This window comes from Triturus cristatus, chromosome 10 (genome assembly GCF_964204655.1).
Source record: "Triturus cristatus chromosome 10, aTriCri1.1, whole genome shotgun sequence".
Lineage (NCBI taxonomy): Eukaryota > Metazoa > Chordata > Amphibia > Caudata > Salamandridae > Triturus > Triturus cristatus.
In genome coordinates, this window is record NC_140593.1 from 392,870,494 (window position 1) to 392,893,919 (window position 23,426).

The window sequence follows — 23,426 nt, forward strand, 5'->3', positions numbered from 1 at the left end:
CCTGCCAAAGGAGAACAACTGTACAAGGTGAAAAAACTACTGGTTTATAAAATTATCCAAGTAGGAGACCCGCAATTTGAGGATTGACATCATATGCTGGTTCCTTCACTCTCAAGATATTGCGTACATAAGCGGGATCCTGAAAATGTACTACTATGCAATCCCCTGAAATGTCCTTGTGTCCCGGACCCACCCTGGCCACCCTCCTTGCCATGATCATTTGATTCATATTTCTAACATCAAAATGTTTGCACGTGTTGTGCCAGAGACTAATTTTGCTCTGTAGTTGGGCCCATGATTCATCTTGGCCTTGTCTGAGTGGAGGGACACCAGCAAATATCAAAACAAATGGGCATGCCGCAGACTATAAATTCAACAAATCTTTACAGGGTATCCTAATGGGGACATTAGAACTGTCCATCTGAATTACTGGGTCTGGGTCTGTAGTCAAGATGGTAGAATGGGCCTAAAAGCAGCCTCCACATTGTCAGTTTTATCAATAGGAGTTCTGCCAGCTTGGGAGAGAAGACCCTGCGATTTACTTGCAGGAGCCAGAACAGCTTCACCCTTTGCTTGGTGGTGGATAGGTTCCACTGGTACAGTCAGGCATGAAACACTCTGTTAGTAGCCTTGCTTTTTTCAGAAAGACCGGTTATAGGGTCCCCTATAAGAACTAAACGTGTTATTAAAGGGCTCAAATTCTGATCCAGGATCACACCGATTTAAAGCATTCAAATCCGTCATAATCAACACATCCTGTGCTCGTACAGTTTCAGTTGGTTGTGTTTGGGAAGACTGGGTTAGAGATTGAGGCTTAACCAAGGAGAGCAGCTGACTCTGGTGTAAACCTTGTAGGGATAGATGTTTAAGATTAGTTTCTGTACTCTGTGCCTTGGGCACCCCACCAGGTTTCCTTCTTTTAGAAGCTGGTGGGCTTGTATGCGGACTTTTAAATATACAAGGTTGATTAGAATCAGTATCTGGTGCATCAAGGATTATCCCTTTATCCACCAGGCAAACATTTGAGGGGGTGGGGCACAGGGCAGAGTTAAGGGCAGAGCAACCGGCAGCACAATCAACAGAGGAGAAACTCCTCATTGTGTTGCCTTTAAGGGAGACCAAGGTCCAACGATAATCTGCGCTCAGCCAATACGATCTCATTAGAAATGACCCCCAACATCTCTTGCCAACATACTATCAATTGTTACTGTAGTTTGGGTCACCATAGTCGATCCAGCGATTTTGCACTTACCCATAGTCATATGCTTAAATCTCATATCCTCAATGTTTCTTTTGTGACAGTAAGTTACTGATGGGTTTCTAAGAGAGCAGGCCCAGCTATGTACGGCCGCATACAGGCACAGACTGGTCCTCTCTTGGCTCAGGTCATGCCTGGGCGGGATCTGTGCTCATCCTGTGCTGCAGGACTGGCTGTGCGCTTTTGAATGCTTCGTCATGGGGCTGGCCTGCCCACAACTGGCTGCACTCTTGGGGGACAAAGTCCCACCCCATAGACGCTTCGGGCGTGCAAAAGTTTAGTCAAGGCCCCCACTGCTGATGATCACTCCTGCACTGCTGGACTGGCTATGCGTTTTTTTTTTTTTTTTTTTTTTTTTTTTTTTTTTGAGTTTTAATAATGTGCATCTTTAATTCCACCTGTACGAGCATTTATGAGCATGTGTGCTCTTCAAACAAATATCTATATCTTTACTAATAAACCCTTTTTTTTTTTTTTTTTTTTTTTTTGAAACCTTTATTGACATTGTAATCAATTACACATATGGGCCTACAACCCCCGGGGCCGGCCGCTAAACAGTAGAATAACAGCAAGCAAGGCTATCACAGTCAGTACCGCGGGGAGCAAAATCTCGTCGCTAGCAGACTCTCAATCTTGAACAGCCCAAGTAAGAGACCAGGATAATAAAGGTTTACATTTTATAATGAAAGGATGAAAGGATCAGGTGCCAAACAGTTTCCCAGCAGCGAAAAAAGGCAGGCAGAGCGATGAATGTCAACAATATACAGCAATCTATCTTAGCAATGGCACTTGAAACAGGAAATTGAGGATGTAGAGAAAGGACACGGCCATTGCGTCTGCAACCCTCTGCCCCAAGACCCAGGAAACTCCACGGAAATTATGGCACTCCGGAAACAGCAGTGATTAACAACAACGGAGTTCTATCCTACTGATCCCAGAAAAAGGACAGGAAAGAATAAGAGAAGAAAAAGAGGCCATGGAAAAAGGAGATGAAAGACTAAAGAATCCCCCCCCCCCCAACCCCCCACCCTGCACCTCTGCAGATGAGTACGGCCCCTCCCCCCAGCAGTGTGCCTGTCGCCCCGGAACCAGACCCGAAATATAGAAGAAACAGAGAAAAGGAGTAGAAAAAGAGCCCCCACCAGACGGGGGGGGTAGAGAGAGTATTAATAAACTGGAGGAGGACCTACGGAACACGCCCCCGGCTTCTCCCTCTTGCACCATGCGTTGTCCCATAAAGCAAACAATAAAGAACACCAAATCGACCCCGTCGAGAAAGGAGAAAGGAGCATTACATACTTAGTACACTAACAATTATACCGTGTGAACACACAACTCCCGAGCCCGCCCGCCTAGTAGGTGACCACCTCTGGAGGGTCAGCCTCATCCTTGGCCACTCTTTGAAAACCCACCCATGCATACCCCTCGTCCCAGTGCCATGTCCCATGTCACCAGGGAGAGAGGCATCCAATAAAACTCAGGAAGCAACACACACCGGTAGGGTAGAGGGCCCAGAAGATCGATACAGTCAGTTCTATGGAAGGTCGTCTTTCCCAATGCCGAGCCAGGATTTACACTGCACACCAGGCCCAGGAAGGCGGAATCAGCCAGAGCGGGCGACCGTAGCCCGGAGGTTGCCCGGGTCATCGGAGGCCGCGCACGGGTCAAGGCCACCACCCCCCACTCAAGCCCAAGACCGCCGGTACCGACCAGATCCACCGCCAGCTGATCGCACGTTAACATACCGTCCGGAGAGTCCAGGCGTGCACTATTCACCGGGGCGGTCACGACACTGTCCCCCCGTGCGCGGCGTAAGAAGTCCCAGCGTACCTGGGGATAGGCAGGCAGCAACTGCTCCGACGCTAATGTCACTCCATCGAGCTTGCTCCCCAACACCCAGGCGCCGTGAATCAAGGTGGAGTGAAGGGCACCGAGAGCCTCGAGAAGGTCACCGTACCCCAACACAGCTCCCGGCGCTCGCTCCGCTACGTTCCTCAGAGTCGCACCCTCCCAATCCTGCTGAAACCCGGTGTACAGGATGGTGGACTCTGTCGTACCAAAATGGCCGCAGGGTAGGTCCATCCCAGATCGGGACCGGGACTCAGACACAAGCGCCTCGGGTTCCATGGCACTGGTAGCGGATTCCGAAGGCAGACAAACAGTGTGTCCGGTGTGTGATCATGGGCCACAGTCGCCCCCACCACGGACCAGCGCCCGCGAAAATCCGGGAGCGGCCCGCAAAAATCGGGGCAAGGTACGGGCGGCGTCCGGGCAGCTCACCGGCGAAGGATGAAGCAATCACCAGAGAGTCTTGAAGTTGCCACCTCGGGCACGCACGCGTTCAGCTACGCGTTAGACACTTACTCCCTGGCGACTCGTGCGACGGGGGTTGTAAAGCTATGCCCCAAACTGCGTCAGATTTTAGTGTTGTTATAGGCCATGGTAGGGATGGGGCAAACTCAGGTACCTGTGCAGTTCTTCCCGGGCACCGTCAGACACCAACAAGCCAAAAGGGGTCCAGCACAAGCTCCACACCCCCCGCCGAGCTCCCCTCCAAATGAGTGGGCCTCCTATTCAGTTAGTCAGCGCAGGCAGCACAACAGTCTCTGCTAACTGTATGGGACCGAGCGTTTCAGGCTGCACTGAGCCGCACCAACCTGCCGAGTCTCCCCGCTCCGTTGGCTCAGGATCACAAAGGCCGGGGCAGGGGGGAGCGGACACCGCCAGCAGGTCAATGGCCCTCGAGCCGGGCTCGCAGGCAGGTCCCCGCGGTCGAAGCGGCCGCGACAGTAGAGCACGGCGGTGCGCCGTGCTATCGCGCCACCGCCGTGAAAAAGGGAAGCCGGCCAAGGGCGTCCCGCCAGGGGCCACAGTTAGTTGGGGGTGTAGATCGTATGCCCCGATGCAGGTCCAGGCAATCCTGAGTGCAAGCAGTGGTCCCGGCGAAGCGGGGACAACAGGAGTAACCCTTTGTTAGGGACGAGCTGCCGCCATCTTCCCCCTCGCGGCCGGCGCGCCCCGCCTCACCCTGGTCAAAGTTTCGGTGCCGCTCCGGAGCCAGGCTCGGCTCCCCAACTCTCAGCGCCGCCGCTGCCGTGTGTCCGCCTAGTCGCCGCCCAGGCCGCTCGGGGCAAGGATCCCTCTGCCGGCTCCACAAGTCGCGGCGCCACCGCCGGGTGTCAAACGGCCCGGCTGGGCTCGCCACTGTGCGTCCCGGCTTCAGGCCCTGGCGAAGGAGGAGGCTTCCGGGGACGATTTCTCCTCGGTTGGGCGAGCTAGAAACACCGGAACCGGCGGGATGGGGTCCGTTGGTATTCCGGTCACTTAATCTGTCGAGGGATGAAGCGGATCAGTGGACAGGATAGTCGTGGGCGAGGATGGACGGCGGAGCTCCCTCACAGCACGGCCATCTTCAGCCCGTGCTTGGCCACGCCGGCTATGCGTTTTTGAATGTGTTGTCAGGGGGCTGGCCCTTCCACAGCAGGCTGCACTCTAGAGGACGAAGTCCCACCCCAGAGATGCTTCAGGAGTGCAAAAGTATAGCTGCTGCACTGATCGCGCCTAATTTTACTTATTGACAATTATGGATCCAAAAAGACAAAGGTCATAGAGTTTAATTTTGTTTGTGAAAATTAACTGTGTACTCCCCATTTAATAATAAAACCACCCCCATTATTACCCAAAGCAGCTATCAAATACTTTCTCAGTAGAGTGTCGGTCGGTGTAGGCAGCTATTTATGTGGATAAAATAGATAATTCTCAGAATTTTTCTAAAAAGCTCTTTCTTATCAAGTGACAGTCTCTTTTAGATCCCACCAAAGACTCTCCATCATCTATCCTGTCACAACAAATTTGTAATAAATAAGCCAAGTTTATTCACAATAAAGTGGCAAAGTTTTACACCTCTTTGGATACTTCGGTGCTAAGGGGTCAAGTGTTGTTATTGATAATGTTGTCAAGCTGTTTATCTGACTTGCGTCCTCTACACAGCCTTACCCTTGGAATTTGTTGTCATCTATTCATTATGGCACCCTAGGGACCTCTTCTTACTCCTTGCCTTCTTCAGTTATTAAACACCTCCTTCATGGAAGGTCAGGTCCCTGTAGTTTGGAAACAGGCACTGGCCAATTATCAGAGCATATCACTACTTCCCATCTGCGCTAAGAGCTTAAAAAAATATCACTCACCTATTGTCCTTTTATCTGGAGGTTCATAATCTGCTGCATGACTCTCAATCGGGTTTCTGCCCTGGGTTTAGTCCCAAAACTGACTGACTAGCTTATAAAGCGCACTTTTGCCTAGGCGTCTTGGCGCTGGGTGAGTGTGATGCAGGCAGCTAATGGATCTTCAAGACCTTGAAAAGAGCCAGGTCTTTATCAGTTTCCTGAAAAAGGCCCTGTTGGATTGTAACCTGATTGTCACGGGGAGGGCGTTCCATAAGATGGATGCTTGGTAGGAGAATCCCTTTCCTCCCTATTTAGCCCTATTTATTCTAGGAACACATACCAGTCCTGTGTTGGCAGACCTGAGACAGCGTTGGGGCTGGTATACAGAAAACAGGGTTTGAATATCCACAGCCCCTCCTCCTTATATAGCCTTATGCATTAGGCGTAGGGCTTTAAAATTCACTCTCTGGTGGACTGGGAGCCAATGTAGCTGCTTAATCACCTCTGATGTGGGGTGGTGTTTAGGTTTAGGTAAACCCAGCAGAACCACATTAGTTGGGATGGTAGAGCATTTGAGATGGCAGCTGGATAGCAGCTGCTGCTAGAGTCAAGCTATCCTGGCTGACGAGGGGTGATACCCCGAAACCGATCCTAGTACGCTTGCTTCCAGTCCAGGGAGGGCGTGACTTGGTAGTTCTGGCTGGACTGCTCCAATGTGGAGTAGGCTCTAGACTGATTTGCAAATGGCTCTGTCCAAACTGGGATGTTGTGCTGAGCAAACAAAGGATGGATTTTGGCCCAAATCTCTGTACTGAGGGTGAGTGTTGGATATTGTTCAACAGTCGGTCCATCAGTTGTTCTTTTTACAGCTGGATAGGTGAGGCATGGATGCCCTGGTCTTGCTTGACCTTAGCGCAGACTTTGATATTGTGTCTCGTCCAATCTTACTTTATAAACATGGCCCTAGCTTGGTTCAGTTCAATATTTACATTCACCCTCTGGCCGATATCGTAAACTCACATGGATTAACTCTTTCTCTTATGCTGATGAAACACAAATTATAGTGTCAATTCATGAAACTGACAGGTCTAGGTATTCCAATCTTCGCCTCTGTCTCTTGGAAGTAGTAGGCTGGATGAACAGCTACCTTAAACTGAATGTAAATAGAACAGAGATTCTGCTGGTGGGAAATCAACCTTACTTACGGGGTCTGAGCTAGTGGCCTGCTGACTTAAAGCCACTACCTGCTCCCAGTCAAGTGGTCAAAAATGTAGGCTTTTAGCTCAATGCCAAACTTACTATGCACTATCGCATCAACAAAACAGCAACAAGCTGCTTTGGTCAAATGCATCAGTAACATTCTGTGGCTCCTTCCTGTTTCTATTAAATGCGCTTTGGTACAGATTGATTACTTCAAGGATAGACTGTGGTATATAAAATCACTGAAAAATGCATTTCAAAATCGACTTCAGTCTCCACTCACCTATGTGCTCCTTATTGGTTGCTGATCACCAATCGCACTTATTTTAAAGCACTGTGCTTTATGCACAAGGCCCAGAATGGGCCAGGCCCCTTCTACTTGAGTTCTTTGGTGCCCTTTTCACTGCTTTGCCCTATGTTATAGAACATTCTCCCTCTGAAAAGTTTTGGGAGTTTCGTAAGCTGCTTGAAACCTGGCAATTGTAATGCTATTTCTACCACCCTGTTCCTTATTTGGCACTGGGAAACCCATTTGGAATAAGCTATGTGCTCTACAAATCATCAGATTAGATAAAATTATTCCCAGTATCTCAAATATACAAATTCTGTTTCCATGCTATAGCTGCATAATTAATTTGTGTACACCACTCGTCAGACTCTATAGTGGGTGCTAGTACACTTTGCAGTATAACACTCAAAGAATGATTGCAATTTACAATATAGTTGACAATTTACATACAGATAAAAGGGATGTTGTAAACCAAAGAGAAAAGAAGTTTGTTGAACTCTGTGTTGTAGTGATTTGGATGCTTTGCATCTTGCTAAAGACTGGGAAAGAGTATTTTAGGTGAGGGCAAATAGGGCAGGGGGTGGTGAAGGCTTAAAAGATTAGGTACAAAGTTAGCGGTTGAACATCTGTTTTCAGTTTTTTCCTGAACAAAAGAATGTATTTTTTGCACCTGAGGACTTGTAGTGGGAACTCTGCAACAAGGGAGCTCCCCCACAAAACATTGTGTGCATCATCCTGACAAGTAGATTTCCTTGTGTAGAATACTGTCTTCTGAGTTTTTCTGGTCTCCTGAAAAGTTAGGGTGACTTAAGAGGAGAGGACCAAGAGGGTCATTAGAGCTGAAATGCCTTGAAGATGATGCAGTCCAGCTTGAATTTAATTCTGGCACCCATTAGAAGCAAGGACAGATCTACACAAGTGATGTGACTGAACTTTCTCTCAAAATAAATATACTAACATTGGGGCCAATTACAATGGCAGTGAGACCCCTACCTTCAGCCCTTCAGTGGCGGTCTCACCAGGGCCGTTTCTAGGTGTTTTGCCGCCCTAGGCAAGAATTGAAAAATGCTGCCCCCTACCTTTTACTACCATCACTCTCTCCCGCTGTCATCCAGGCTAGAAGCACCGCCCCCCAAAAAACGTGTTGGAATTATGAAGGTTCAACCAGTGTTCTACATAAGGGTATTTAACAGATAACCATTACACAAGAGATTATGTTGGGACCTGAAGACGTGTAGCAGACAGGGGACCTACAAAAAGAACACACAGGCTGTTGAAGAGATGTGCAGTGGGACCTCGAAAAAGAAACATACAGGAGGGCCCCAGAGTGGAAGTACAGAGGGCACCACAGAACATGAGATTCAAAGACCACGCAGTAGGAGCCAAAGGGACCCAGAAGAAGTGCCCCCGGGCCTCCAAAACAGAAGCCTAGAGTAACCCTAGAAAAGGAGGCCAGGACCCGGCGACCTCAGGAGCCCCACGGACCCGACAAACACAACCACAGGGAACGCAGATGAAGAGCCCAAGTGATCCTGTATTGTAACAGTTATAGATATATATATTTTTTTAGTTTTATATAGCACAAACTAGACCGGAGGATATCAGAGTGCTTCACATGAGCATCCGTTTAGTTACAGATGGACACATTCATTTTTGTTTTTGTTAGGCACAGGGAGATTAAGTGATATGCCCAGAATCACAGAATGTTGAGCGTCCTCAGCTTCGAGGTCAACTGCTCTAGCCGTAAGGCTACATCCTCTCCCCAATATATAGTGCCTACTACCCTTATGTGGGGCTCTGACGCACTCATCTACATGGGCAAAAGCTAAGCCATGTATGGGGTGTGGTTGGAAGGGTTTTGTCTTTGTTTTTTAATCCTGTGTGGGAAGTATTTCCCTGTCATGCGTGACGACCACCGAGGTGAGGTGCGGTTATCATGTGATGGGACGCAGCACCTAATAAGAAAGGTGAAAATGAGTGCTCCAAGTCCAGGTAGGATAGACAGGATGCAGAACTTTGAATAATGTGAGCCCCAGGGAGAGCCCCTCATGACAGAAGACCCCGAATAAGAGCTAAGGAGCTCCGACAGGAGATCCCAGAATAAGAGGAGGGCATGGGAGGAGGTAGAGGGAGGGAGGCATGACAGGCAGAAAGCCAAGGGTGTGAGGGGACAAGAGAGAGATGGGCTTGACAGGGCTAGAAGGAGGTGGTGTGACTGGGGTATAGTTGGCAGTAGGGCCTGTGGTAGAAGAAGGAGAAACAGGGATAGTGACATCGTCCGAAGGAGGGGGTGAGCGTGTCACACTATGACTGGACTCCTACCTGCACACACTGAGGAGATCTCTAGACTGGAAGTCCTGCCGGATCCGGGTAGTGAGATGGGAGAGAGGCCTCTGCAGGGCAGCGCTGTTGAAGACGTTCCCTTAGAACCCCGTCCGGATGCAAGGGCATTTCAATACCGCCGTCACGTTTATTCTAGTCAGGACAAATTCTGCAATTCATGTTCTATCCTGAGCACACTCTGCCCTGCGTTACCAGCTATCCCGATCACACACTGACTGCGGGACTTGACACCCTTGAAACCCAGCCCAGCATGCTCTGTTATCTTGGACACATGCTGTACTTGCGGGCCTTGCTGTCCTGGACACACTAGCACTGCGGGCCCAGCGGGCCCTAGTACCCTGGACTTACACTGCGCACTGGACACAGTTGCACTGCAGGCCACATTATCCTGGACACACTGTGCACTACTTGTCCCGCTATGACACACTCTGCGTGGGGTTGCGTGCTATCCTGGACATACAGACATGCGTGCCCCTCTGCCCTGGACTCACACTGCGCACTGGACACACTTGGATTGCAGGCCCAGCGGGCCCTAGCTGGATTCACACTGCGCACTGGACACACTTGCGCTGCAGGGCACATTATCCTGGACACACTGTGCACTACTTGTCCCACTATGACACACTCTGAGTGGGGTTGCGTGCTATCCTGGACATACAGACATGCGTGCCCCTCTGCCCTGGACTCACACTGCGCACTGGACACACTTGCACTGTGGGCCCAGCGGGCCCTACTACCCGGAACTCACACTGCACACTGGGTACACTTGCACTGCAGGCCCAGCGGGCCCTAGCCGGACTCACACTGCGCACTGGACACACTTGCACTGGGGGCCCAGCGGGCCCTACTACCCTGAACTCACACTGCGCACTGGACCACTTGCACTGCAGGCCCAGCATGCCCTACTAACCTGGACTCACATTGCACACTGGACACACTTGCACTGCAGGCCACACTTATCCTGTACACACTGTGCACTGCTTGTCCAGCTAGGACACTCTGCACTGCGTTGCCTGCTGTCCTGGACACACTTGCACTGCGTGCCCCTCTTCCCTGGACTTCCCTGCCCGCCGGAGCACCCCGGCCGTCTCCTCCCAGTTGCGGAAGATAGCCCAGTACAAGGCGAGCACCTCCCGTTTTCTGGGTACCAAACAGCTCATTCGCCCCCGCTCTCTCCGTAGTGGTGCTTCACCAGGGGCACAAACCTCCATTCGCCGCCCTCGGGGCTCTGCCAGGACTGAAGAGACAGGGGGTTTGGTTCAGGCAGTAGGCTGGCATTTTGGAATACAAGCGTGCTTTGGACAAACACGACGCGCTGCGTGACTGCGTCTCGTTTGCAACTATTACGAAGTCAGTAGTCTCCGGGGCGCCGCCATGCGTGGGGCGTAGTCTGACAGAGTCTGTCCAAGTGCACCGACCTGAAAAGCGCCAGCCTCCCTACTCTGGCAGAGGGCGCCAATTCAAGATGAAAGAACATTATGATCTTCTGCAAATAATGCCGCAGGGTCATCAAAAGGTGTCATGTCAGTGGTACTAACACTAAGCAGGGGTGGGTGCGGTAGCACTAGGCAGTTCATTGCTGAAAAATAGTAACACAGGAAAGGCGCAGCTCCCGATTCACTTGTCTGATATTCCCATACTCATGTTTTATGCCGCCCTCCCCCTTTTGCCGTCCTAGGCGGCCGCCTAGTCTTGCCTAATGGTAGAAACGGCCCTGGGTCTCACCGCCATCGCAAGCAAGTTTCCCGCCTGCCATATTACAATGTCGGGCGGTTTGTTCGTGGTCGGAAAACTGACCCCCACACATCCGACAGGCTTCTTGAGCTTGCCAGTGTGGCTGAGGGTGTCCCTTCCTGTGGTGGCGATGGCTGCCAGGGACCGCCGTAGGGTTTACAATGTCCCTTTCTGCCTGCCTTTTCTTGGCAGTTAATCTACCATTAAAAGGCTGGCGGAAAGGGACTTTTGGGGCCTGTAGCGGGCCCTCCTTCCCCCGGCACTCCTATAGTGCCCCCTACATGTCCCTACACCATGTGGCAGGTACCGCATTAGGACTACTATGTAGTGCAGGGGTATGTGCAGTGTCCCTATTTTGCATTGTGACAGGTGCTGCAGCCAGCAGCATCTGCCGCGCTACAATGTATAGGCATTGCGAATTCCGTGGTGGCGGTCGTATTGTAATGCCTATGTCGGGACCGCCAACAGCCTGTCAGGGGGTCCCAATACCTGATATGGTCCGCTATCCTTATCAGCCCCAGGGATGCACGGTTATGGTAGAGGTTAAGTGAGGAAAGGGTAATTTTAGGGTTTAGGGGTGGATAGCGGTAAAGGAAGGTAAGGGTAATTTTAGTGAGGGAGGAGGTGGTGAAGTTTGTAGAAAAAATGGGGGCATTTGGGGTGGCTCCCCAAAATAGAAAAGTGTGTGTACTGCCTACAAAGTTCTGCTGTAGTTACAGGAAAAATAAAATATGTAAAAAATAATAAATACCGTGTAGCACACTATAGTTCTGAAAAATAGTGTTGTGGTCACAAACCATTGATACCCTTCCTCCTATGTTTAAATCCGTGATAAGTGTATTTTTTCTGAGCCCTTTTCTATTAGCAATTTGGAATAGATTGCAAAAGCCCTTTTAGAAGTGTTGGACTGAAAATGCGTCTAGCTGACTCCTTGTAGCATTGTGCGAGTTAAGTTAGCATTTGCGGCACCATTTTGTATTCAGCTGCCACTTTTGTCATGATTGAAATAAAGCTCCTGTCTCATACTGTGTGCCTCAGCAGAAAGCAGCCTCGATTGTTTCTCTTTTATTGTTCAAGGTTGAGCTTCACTGCACTAATGAATAGATCATTCTGTTTTTGCATGCATTTCCTCGTAGGTAGCCCTGCTCCCACACTCCGAGACAGGCATGGGCTGACTAACCTTGAAGCTAAGATAGTGTGTTCCCGATCGCAGGATGGTTGCTCATCCTTCTGTACCTCCTTTGTTCATCAGTGCCCAGGCTGGAAAATTCCAGTCTGGTTGCGTCTTAGGAGTGTTGGAAATGTACATCTGACTTTACTTTGTGGACGGGGGCAGTCCCTCTGCAGCTATCTGAGGAGGGTGGTCAGACTGGACTCTGCTCGAGTGCATACTAATAAAGTAACTTAGGTTTGTATTCTCTACTGTCTGACCGACTCTTCATTTGTATGGAAGGCTGAGTGGTGGTCCAGAGAGACCCGGGTGGCCCTAATCGGGTCACTTCCTTCAGATGTCAGAGAGAATTTCCTGATTCTTAAGTCTTTTGTATTTTATTTATTTTATTTTATTTAATGTGATTTTATATGGTGCGAACTTTACCCGAAGGTGTCAGAGCGCTTTACAAAAGAACCAGTTGCGTTACAGAAAGACTTTGGATTACATGAGTTACATACGAGTTGCAAACAGAAAAAATTACAAATGTACAAGTTGTAAAGTCACTCAAGGAAGAGATACAAACGGAAAACTCTGAAATCACATAAGAATGGTAGTAAGTACAAAGGCCTACTACATATACTAGTGGTTAGAGTTCTATATATTCAAATAATAAGTTCACTCATGATTACATTTTAACAGCGATTAGGCTTGGAAAATTATATATTGCATATTTACATATATATATATATTTGAGTTACAGAAGCATGGCTCAGGCATAGGAAAAAAACAGGCAAGGGGAGAGAAATTTAGGGGAGAGAGGAAAGGAATAAGGGAAATAGAAAGAGTGAGGGGGAAGAGGTGGGGGAGGGGTGATGAGTGATGGGATCTGCCCTGTCCACGCCGGACCCCCGGGCCCTCCCGCCCTGACCCACCGCAGTGCAAGGCCCGCTCCTCGAGGCCAACCCGGGCCAGGCCCATAAAGCCACCATCTTGAGTGTGACCTGCTGCGGGGAAGATCATTCCAGGGGGCACACCTCGCTGAGATAAGGTCCCCAGATCCGTCTCTTTATGATCGGAATACGTTGCGCCACATGAGAAATGTTTTATGTGGCTCAGGAGTAGTCTGGGCCAGCCGACATGACGAAGGCTCAACGGAGCTTAAAGAGACACTTTTGTACACTAAGAAAAGCCCTTTTGAAGTTGCAAACCCTGTGGTTTTGTGAATTGCGGGGTTGGAGACCGTGAAACGGTTTTGTACACTGGGCCCTTAATAGTTAAAAGTGTAGTAGAGTTTCAGGTGGGGTCACCAGGTGTCATAAATGCAACGCATTTCATAACCCTGGCACACATATGTACAACTGAAAATACCCATTTGAAGTTTCCAAAGAGTGTAGGTTTACTTAGCTGCTCTTTGAGAGAAACCTTCATTCACACTTTACTTAAATGTATGCTTTAGACCTCTGGTTGCCCTTCCCTCATCCACTTTGACATACCAGAGGAACTACATAATAGTTCGCCCCAGTGGTGTCTGTTCGCTAGTATGACTAGATGGGATGGTAGATTCCATTTTTTAATATTTCCTTTGCAGATTATTTATATTCTCTCGACGCTAATTCATTACTTTGTAAAATACAAACCGTTAATGTTATTTTCACTCTTAAATCAGTTTTAGCTACAGCACTGCACAGGATAAGACCATAAATGTATTGTTCTCTTATCACTGTTCTGAATAGCGCTCAGCCGTGTCCATTCGCAAAAATTGTAATAAATAATTAAAAGTATGTTGTAAAGTAATTTGGTTAAGACCTTTGTGGCTCTGACTCTCAGAGAGAAGTTGGAAGAAGACAACATAAGCGGTGGATGCCTCTAGACGTGATCCTGACAATTATCGATCCGTACTAATTTTGCAACATCCTGTTGGTCTAATGAGTGGGATTAAAGCGGTTTGAAGCCCAAATAAAGTGTGGCGTGAACCACTGCCTTATCACATTTATTGAACAGGTGGAAGTTCGGATCCCAATCCTCCTAGATGCAGAAGCAACAGGCTTCATTGCAGTGATCAGTTTCTTATTGTGGTTCACAGTTCAAGCCACAGGCTGTCTTCTCTTAAATCGCAATAGTTCTGAATACTTTTAGGGGCACATGCATCAAGTCTTTTTTCCATTCGCAAATGGGCCGATTTGCTCTTTGCGAATGGAAAAAGGCCTTTTCCAATGCATGTAGATTTTATAATTCGCAATTTAGGTAATCGCAATTTTTTGTGATTTACCTAAATTGCAAATGCATTTAGTGAATCGCATTTTGTGATTTCCTAATGCAGATGCATGTAGCCTTTCCTAAATGCGAACTGTGCATTTAGGAAACTCTAATTACCATCAACTTCAAGTTGATGGTAATATGTGCATGCTTTGAAAAATGCGCAAATATGCATTTTTCAAAGTGCCATGTAGCGCACACATGCCCATAGGGCAAGTGTGTGCTTTACATGTGCACCCTTACCGTTTTTGTGGGGTGCTTCAGGGGACCTTAGGCCCGAGCACCCTTGAATTTGCATTCACTATTTGCGATTACCAGTTGGTAATCTCAATTAGCAAATGCAATGCCGTTCATGCCTGTGGGCCCTTAGGAATGAATGGAGTCCCATTAGCTAATAGCAATTTGCATTTTCCGAATCGCTATAAGCTAATGTTGAGGAATCACACACTTTTTAGCTATTCCTACATGCATAGGCATTTACGATTGCCAAATAGCGATTCCTTAATAATCGCTATTTGGTAATCACAAATTGTAAGTTTGATGCATGCGCCCCTATATTCCTGTGGTGAATAATGCAAATGTTCCAAATTAGCACAAACTAAGGGAGCAGGGGTGAACCCCTCTGTTTGTACTAGAACCAAGGTGATGCTTAAGCTCAGCCTAAATGTTCAGGTGACCGCTAGGAGATTGCAAGGTTTTTTGGTGTTTGGAAGTACTTCCGGTGCAGCAGCAAATACAGGCTGCCCAGAGAGATGCAGAACATGGAGCAAAACCAGGCAAGCCTAAAATCACTCGTCAGCATTCATATCTGAAGACAGTTCATAATTTATCAGTTTGACCTTTGCCCCCGGCTTCTACTCTTTCCCCTATTGTGTGTGGCATAAAATACAAGGTACATGGTAAAACTGTACCTAATAAAAAATGTTTTGATATATTTCTTGGCTGTACATGTTTGTCATTTATTAGCAGATAAAATAAGGAATGGCGCATTTGCCTTAAATTAATAAGATCATTCCCTAAATGTGCCTTGCAACTGTAAATTATAATGTAATCTTTGCCATTAGGAGATGCAGCGCGTGCTGACAGAAATGATGGGCCTCTTAAATCACGATTCCATTATTGTAGACATGTGTCGGTCTTCATTCAGCTCCGATGGCCTTTGGCTGTCAGCACTGTGGAATAAATACGGATTATTTGGCAAACCCAGATCCTGTACATCATGTAAATGAATGAAGGCAAATTTGAAATGCTAATCGATCAAGATTAACAGCCTTTAAGAAGAACATGTAGATTGATGGATTGCTTGCGAAAATTAGGCGGACAACCGAGCAGGCAAAGGGGGACTCGCCAGGGATTCAGCATCTTTAAGCTCATTTGCAGTGTACATTTTGCAGCAGGCATAGACTGGTCGATGAGCAGCAGCGGGGAGCTGTGGACCACCATCGCCTCGAATCCGGGATCCGCACTCAAACCACATCAAAATCTTACTATGAGTGATATCATTAAGATACAAAAACTTGCTTTCCATCCCACACTTTCTATTAAAGAACATTTTACCTTCTATTTCAGTGTCTACTTTGAACTGTATGATGATTTCTGGCTATTGTTTTTGCGTAGCCTATTATCTTTTTTTTTCCCCAGGCTTGAATTGTTTTTTTGGGCAGCATTCAGTGTCATAATATTTCTTTCCAACGACTCTGGTGAAGGGATATCACAGTACTAGGCAGTGCAATAATGTTCTAACTTAATATCTAGAGTAGAGTTTTACTCTGAGCGAAAATGCAGAGACTTCAGAATGGTTGTGGTCCTGAAACAAAACATAACTTGTGTGACAGGACAGTCAACATCTAAGAGTCCATCTTCTTCAAGGTGACCACTGGATGGAGCTGAATAACCTCTGGAAATGGACCGCTGAATTACTGCAACATAGTCCACATGGGGCTCACTCACCAGCAGGCTCATTTATAGGCAACAGAGACTCCAGAGTCGAGAGGCCGGAGTAAACTTCAACCTGAAGAGATGTGACCAGATAAACCCAGTCTGGATGTATCCGTAGTATAAGCTCGCTATGGGCATGGCTCTTGGATGCCTGACACCCAGCACTCCTACACTGCTCACCTGATAACCCAGCAAATCTTCAAATGAAGGAAACATAGAGGTGGGACACTTGGTGTGGAATCACAAGCTATTAATTGCTCTAAACCCATACATTAGAGTTAAATTAAGCTATTGGTGTTTCGGTAGGAGCCTTACCACTAAACATCCAACTTGACTATAGCAGAGTTTCATGGCATTGTGATTGAGGAATATTAAATTGAAGTCTCCTTCCGCCGACTGGACTCCATCCATGCCCCCTTTTAAAAGTACAATACAATTTCTGGGTTATATGTACCACATTGTTCTGAAATAACTGTAAGGCAACATGTAGAGGTTAACAAAATCCCTTATTGAATAAATTAACAAGTGGGCATGTTGAGCATCAGGACCCATTCCCTTCAGAAAGGGGACAGAGGATCCTTGTATTGTGGGATAGTCGAAGATGACTGACAGAACACAACAGTGCCATGTCTTCTCCTGAACTGCCAGTGGATGTGTTGCATCCTTGAAAAATTTCCCATTTGTTCCAAAGAGGCGGTCACCCTGACTTATGAGTCTTTCCTCAGTATTTCTTACTGATCCATGCGCAGTGTGGTGTATTGGTTTGGTGTTCGTCTAATCCCTGTTCACAGAATGTCTTGTTTACGGTGCTCAGTGCTTTAAATTTCAACCTCTGTTCCACTGGAAGACATTGAAAGGGTATTTATACCTAGGCTATGCTTTTGTTTTTCAGAACTGGCACATGTGCTCTTTCCTTGATACGCTTTTGGTCTCCATGATTTTACCCTGGTATGGTTAGCTAATGGATGGTAGTTGTCAAGATCCTTCAAATCAGTTGATGTTTTTCGGGGGCAAAGTGGATTAATCCCATGTTGTGCTGTCGCATAGACAGTGCTCTGTGATAAGTACGAGCTCAACATGGCTATAATGTCAGGTGGACGTGCTGTTGACTGCTTCAAATATGTGCAGCTGCACGGATTTGAGCTGACCGGAAAGATTCTTTGGATTTCATTGTGGCCTACAGTACTTGCATTGTGCTCATTGGTTTGTCTGCAGCGTAGGAGATGGTGTTGGTGGTAGTATGTGGAAAAGGGGTACGACATATAGGAAAAAACTGGATGGATGTGTTTTCTTCAAGTTATCACTCGTCCCTTATTCCAAGGGGAAGTGAAGTGCAAGTCTTCTTAAATGAAAAAAGAACAAGCCTGTAGCGTAGCGTTTCCCGAACTGTGGGCGGTAAGCCGATTTTTGGTGAGTCGCCAAAAGCCCAAGCAATAAATAAAGATGACTTTAAATTCTGTATCTATCTTGTCACATTTGCTGCGCTTCAAAAGCAGAGGTCAAATGTCAGTCTGTCTTCTGCCAAATTTAATATGGGGACTGGTGTTTACAAACTCCTTTCACTTTGCACTCAGAGAAGGTAAAGTGAGTTATGTAACAATCTTGCAGGGTGCAGGGAAGGTTATCAGGATGTTATTTTTTGTAAAAAAAATTAAAAAAAGGTAATAACTGTAAATGAACTGTACACATTCAGCAGTCAGTGAAGCAAAAATGAAGCACATTTTTTGTAATTCTGGAGTGTGATGCAAACAAAGATTTCAATAGGATTAAAACCAATCAAGACACTTTCCTTGGTGATGCTTAAATGATATATATTCACTGAAACCTAATTTCCACACATTGTCATTTGTGTGTTGTAAAAGGGTATGCCTGTATACATTTAGTGTCCACTTCAATGGAAAATGTGCTGTCTGTAAATTACAATGCGTTACCACAGGATGCGTTAGTTACAGGTTACAGAGGTTAGTCCTAAAAATTGGGCAATTCTAAAATGTTTGGTGAGCACAGTTCTAGGGCAAAAGAACACCAGCTGAAGACTAAAAATTGTTATTCAAACACCTTTCAGTAACATGACACATTACTTAAGCGAAATGAGAATCTTAATATCTGCAAAACGAAATATCGAAAAAATAATTTAATGTACATACTGCAGCTCCCATATAACAAAATTGATTGCAGCAAAGACAGCCCTCTGTTCAATGGACCTTCGTTTTTAGGTCTCGCCTAGCAGCGCACATGCGCTGCCCTGCGGGACTTATTTCAGGGGCTTCCAAAAGCTCACCACATGCTCGTGCGTGTGTGGCCTATTGCTTGCGGTTACCCGCACGGCGCCGAACTGCAGCTTCAAAGACATGTCTGCGAAATCCTTTCATCCCAAAGGAATCCAGCCATATAACTATTTAAATATCAGCCACATTCTGTCACTGTATACAATTTACAGTGTGCAGAAGACGCTCAAGGGGAGCCGTAAATGTATTTCACTTTGTTTTTAAAAAGTGTGAAGATTAATTGACGAAGGGGTCTTTGGTGTCAACCTGGAAATACCAGCAAACATTTTATTATCTGTGCTCCGCAGACATACTCCTTTCATTCCGAGTATATTTACAAAAACTTCTCACCCCGGCACATTAATTCAACATCAAGTTTATTTATGTAAGGCCTGGGCAAGTCGAAGGGAGATCCCTCACTGTTTCTAAAAGATGAGACAAGCAGACAGCCAAAATATGTTGTTTCACACTGGAGAACCCTACTTCCAAGGGAAATGAGTGATTCCACAGTGTCACAAGGCAGTGTAAGAAGGTGGGGGGAAACAAGCAAAGGGGCTGCAGTAATACACCGTATCTTGTAGCTGATACAAAATGTAACAATCATTGGCATAGCCAATAGGTCTCGCCTGTGGGACCTTATAAGTGTTTAGTTATCCAGCACAATATCCTTGGTGCAACAACATCAAGTGTTGCATGGCTACACACTTATAGGGTCCCAAAGGCGAGACCTATTGGCTGTGCCAGTGCTTGTTGGGTTTTGGCATGACATTATCTGGGTTAACTTTTGTAATATAAAAGTACTGTACAAATAAACCCTGGTGTGCCTCTCTGAGGCCTCAATGGTGCACAGCAACATACATTCTGGTTGTGCATCTAGTTTTTTTAATGTAGATAGTCCATGAGGGTTATGTATTTAAGAATCCTACATGCTAAAGGGTAAAAGATAGTAAAGGTAATTTAGCCATAACTATAAGTCTCTGATATGTATGGCTGTATCACATTCAAAGGTGGCATGCAAACACCCCCCTTTATACCTTGACACTAATGTGAATATTAATGTTAATGCTAATTTCTATTTGTATAGCGCCAAATCACCAGCAGGTCTCTAAGCGCTAAAAACAAGACCCTAAACCTGGAGCCTAACATGCCTACTAAAGCTTGGCTTATCCAAACGCCTCAGTGAAAAAAAAGGTATTGAGACCTGCCCTGAAAGGGAGTAAGGTGACTTCCCTGCGCAGGCTATCTGGAAACTTATTCCAAAGCTGGGGAATCGCCACTGAAAAAGCTCAGCCCCCTAGAGTGTTTTTATCAAAGCGTGGGCATGCCAACAGGCTTGCCTCGGCTGATCGGAGATATCTGCCTGGCACGTATTTCTTTGAACGGTCTTTGATGTAACCGGGTGCTGCTCCATAGAGGGCCTAATGTGCAATGCACAGACCCTTGAACCTAACCCTCTGCTTGATTGGGAGCCAGTGCAGTTGTTGTAGCAGAGGTGTGGCATGTGCTCTTTGCGGGAGTTTGAAAATCAGTCTTGCTGTGTCATTCATAACCACCTTAAGTTTTCCTAACAGTTTGTCAGGTAGCCCTATGTATACTGCGTTACCGTAATCCAGTATGCCTGGTGGAAAATGACAGCAAGAGTACAAGTCTCCAGAGTTGCCTCATAAGGCCCACACAACTCCTCACTACAGCGGTCACCTGATTATTCAATGTTAACTTGGTGTCCAGCCTGATCCCCCCCCCCCCCCCAAGCTCTTCACAACTGGCGCTGGTATCTGGGTAGTGCCTAGCTCTTGCGGCCAGAAGGAATTAGACCAGGGGTTAGTCCCTGCAGTGATGGCAAGCACCTCTGTCTGGTCAGGGTTTACTTTCAGTGAATTATTGGTCATCCAATTCATAGTTAGCCGGAGAATATTTTGCACGTTGGACTGACTGTGAGGAGCTGTCAATCCGCATGATTAACTGCGTGTCATCGGCATAGTTGAACACCTGACATTCCAGTTTTGCCAGTGCTTCTACCAATGGCTGAAGGTAGATATTACAAGCATTTGCATAGCCAATAGGTCTCGCCTTTGGGACCTTATAAGTGTTTAATTATACAGCACAATATCCTTGGTGCCACAACATCAACTGTTGCATGGCTAAACACTTATAAGGTCCCAAAGCCGAGACCTATTGGCTATGCCAATGCTTGTTTTGCACAGCAAGAACTCTAGCTCGTTAAGTGCATATCCAGAGACCTAAAGAGTGGCTGGCAAGGGCCTGTGGGATTACAGTGCAGCCTGCAATGCACTTCCAGCACACCATCTTGTAGCAATAAAGTATGGGCATCTCAACTGAGTTGCATGGGAATCACCAAGAAATTAATTTCCAAGACAAACGATCAACACTTGGCTCTAACCACAGTACTGCAATTGATGCTTAACAATAACCGAAAGAATTAGGAAAACACTACAATTTGGCACTGTGAAGGCACAGGCAGGACGATACATTACTTTTTTTCCAATTGTGCCTTCAAACTAATATCAAAGGCTATTCGCAGCTACTCTCCGGGAGATCGCTCCCCTCGAGCGATCTACAGTAGGCTTGCGGATGGGGTCAACATTAAATATTGAATCCAAGAAAGCCTAGGCGGATAGACGACTGCTATTACTAAGGCCTGTTCTATATAAAATAGAGGTGGACAGCTATGTATTAAGCCCCAAGAGTCATGGAAATGAGAATGTTTCATACAACACTGTTGAGATTCTCTTTTTATGGAGAAATTCATACTATTTTATTTTTACTACATGTGAGTTTTACAAACCAAAGACCATGCTATTCCTCACTTTAAATGTGCTCAATTTACTACACTCACTAAGATGAAACAGAGTTTATATTGCCAGGATTCAAGCTTGGGACCTGGATAGGAATAAACTGTATATATTAGCGATCAGCAGGGCTACAAGTGCATAACATGACATGGTCTACACAAAGGTGGTGGCCAGGAATACATTGTATCCAATAGTGATGGGCAGGAATACCTTTTGTTAATAATACAACAGTCTAAAAGTGGCAGGGCCAACTCTGCGCGGAGTCAGTGCAATGTAGTACAATCCAAATTGCAAAGTTTGCTCCAAGGATAAGTGGAGCGACCACCCAAAATTCCAAGGTTTGGAGATGAAATCCGCAAATAACAATACAAACAAAATCTTATCCTGAGCAAATGTCCATTCCAAAGTAAATCTAGCAGTCCGTAGTTATGGTAATTTCTTTGTTTTATTCCAAACGTAAAGCACCTATGTCTCAGTACTTAATTCCTCATTATCTTGCAATCCAACAGTCGGCAATTCATATATCTGCAAACAATGGCTAGAGTGCTCCTCATGGTATCGAAGCTTCTAATCTTTTTTACTACTGATGACTGAACTTGATTATGACTTATTAGCCCTGATGAAGTCAGTAGAAATTTTCCACAAGACGAAACACGAGTTGGCTGCATTCTGTTCAGACTGGCTGTGATATTACTGATTTGGAATTCTGACCTTCGGAATAAAACAAAGGAATTACCATAACTGCAGACTGCTGGATTTACTTTGGAATGGATATTTGATCAGGATTAGATTTTGTTTGTACCGTTTGTTAATAGTCAATAGTGACAAAGTGATGAATGATGGACATGGAAACATTATATGCAGCACTTATCCACATGGACGGACACCCTGTGTGGGGGTCAGGAGCACGATCGATTGGCACCTTGGTGCTGTCCCAAATTATTTTTGGACCGGAATAAGGGAACTATTTATGCTTCTTTTTTTCAAATTAAGTTGGACTTACCGGACCACTTTGACCATGAAGAGGATCTGTTGCAAGAGAGGCCACGGAATGAGTCCACTCACTGGACTTAAAGTGACAGCAGGACTTGCATGAGGTCCGGGATTTCTTTTGATGTTTGGCAACATATAGCTTTGCTTCACAGACCCAGATTGCCTATGGGTGCATGAGGGCATACTCTTTGCATGACTTGGAGTCAAGCCCCAAGCCCACACGCTAGAGACGCATCTCTTGTGGGTCTGTCACCATCATTTATTCCTGGAATTGATGTCACAGCTTGAACCTAGTCTTAGGTGGGGACAGTCTTCCCTTGCATACTGGAAAAGATTTTGAAAGAAATTCAGCAACAGACGAAAAGGGAGCAGAGCTCCCGATCAGGGGGGTGGGGGATGTCAACACAGGGGTGGCACAGATATGCAACTCCACCCCATCACTTCCAGGGCAGATCAATGTCAATATGGAGCAGCATCATGCTATCTAGCAGCGTACAGGAGTAATACTGTAAAAACTTCTGGATCCAGTCTGGTGCCTGGCGAATATTCTACAGGTGAGGAATCAGCAGTCTGAAGTATCCATCATAAAATATTGATCTAATTCATTTATATATTCATATTTACTGTATTAACATTCTATTTATTTATCATACTGTTTGAGCCATGTATATTTTGTAGATGCTTCAATAATTATACTGTATTTTATAACATTTGTTTGGAACGGAAGCTATTAAAAAAAGTTTTTTCCTATGGTAGGGTCGCTAGTATTTTTAGAGAATAACCCATAAACAAATTCCTATATGGGTTGTGATTTTGTCTCTGTTAACAAAATTTGGTGTTTTTCACCATGGCATTGTGCATGAAGGAAATGCTGCTCTGACTTCTGCTAACTCCTGTTACCTGTTGTTTGTTCTGTTGCCTCAGTTCTCTTTACAGAGGGTGCACTTTATGGGTGTGGTTCGGTATCAATTGTTACTGGTTACTGATATTAGATGAGTCTCTGGCAGTCACTTTTA

General features: G+C 46.3%; 1 protein-coding gene across 3 annotated transcripts in view; it reads left to right on the plus strand.

The window, feature by feature from the left end:
* Nucleotides 1-23,426, plus strand: part of OSBPL3 (oxysterol binding protein like 3) — an 812,031-nt gene that overhangs the window by 234,963 nt on the left and 553,642 nt on the right. The window lies entirely within an intron of this gene.